The sequence below is a fragment of the Rhinoderma darwinii genome, unplaced genomic scaffold (genome assembly GCF_050947455.1).
Source record: "Rhinoderma darwinii isolate aRhiDar2 unplaced genomic scaffold, aRhiDar2.hap1 Scaffold_426, whole genome shotgun sequence".
NCBI lineage: Eukaryota > Metazoa > Chordata > Amphibia > Anura > Rhinodermatidae > Rhinoderma > Rhinoderma darwinii.
The window spans coordinates 175,137-176,071 of record NW_027463794.1 but is presented as its reverse complement, the minus strand read 5'-3'; the positions used below and the strand labels follow the sequence as shown (position 1 = coordinate 176,071).

The following is a 935-nucleotide window of genomic DNA, read 5'->3' as shown; positions in this document are numbered from 1 at the left end:
AATGCCGGAAACACAGAAAACACAGACGACACACAACAAGAGGTGGCAATCTATTCATTAATTGCATTTAATCAATGAGCTCATTATCACTCATGCATTGTCCAACAGGTGTTGAAATAATGGGATTAAAAGGGGAGATCCCTTCAGAAAGACAGAAACAATGGCAAAGAGAAAAAACACTTTTGGAATCTGATTTTAGTCAACACATAAGGAAAGGGTGCACCGGTCCTGGAAATACTGCAATACCAGGTCAATGCGTGGAGTGGACAGAGCAAGCTCTATTTCCATCTCCCTGTTCTAAAAATCCATTTAATATATGGTCCCCAGATAGGGGACGTATCAGATATTAAACTGATAAGAACAGATTTTTTTTTAAGTTGACTACCCCAACTTTGGGGGTAACCGTTTATTTAAAATTTTTCAGGTTTTACAATAAATTAACATTTTTCAACATTTTTACAAGGATTCACATTTTACAACAATGGTTAAAAAATAAATACAAATTGTCAGATTAAAATCATACAATTTATAAAAGGGCACTTGGTGGCATCATATTATAGAATTCCATTCGCTAAAAAACCATTTTCTACTTAAAACAGGAGAGAATTTTTTGTCTAAAAGATAATATTTGTGCATTTCATAAAAACAAATTCCTAAAATATCATTCACAGATAAAATTTCATGTTTGAATAAAAGAATATTCCTGGCCGCCCACAGAGCTGCTTTAACGCAGTTAGTAATCTTCCATGCCATAATTTTCTGAGTCCTTGTTGGGCACTCCAGACATCCGTAAAATACGCCTTCACTTGTAATTCTTTTTATTCCGGTTATCTTCTTCATCAAGGGGAGGATTTTTGTCCATATTAGTTGTGAAAAATAACATTGCCAAAAGAGATGTAAGACTGTCTCGTCATCGCGGCATCCTCCCCTTGGAC

The 935-nt window shown here is 35.2% G+C and overlaps 1 pseudogene; it reads right to left on the bottom strand.

Annotated features, from left to right (window-relative positions):
* Positions 1-212: 212 nt before the first annotated feature.
* Positions 213-381, bottom strand: LOC142710551 (U2 spliceosomal RNA; annotated as a pseudogene).
* Positions 382-935: the final 554 nt, after the last annotated feature.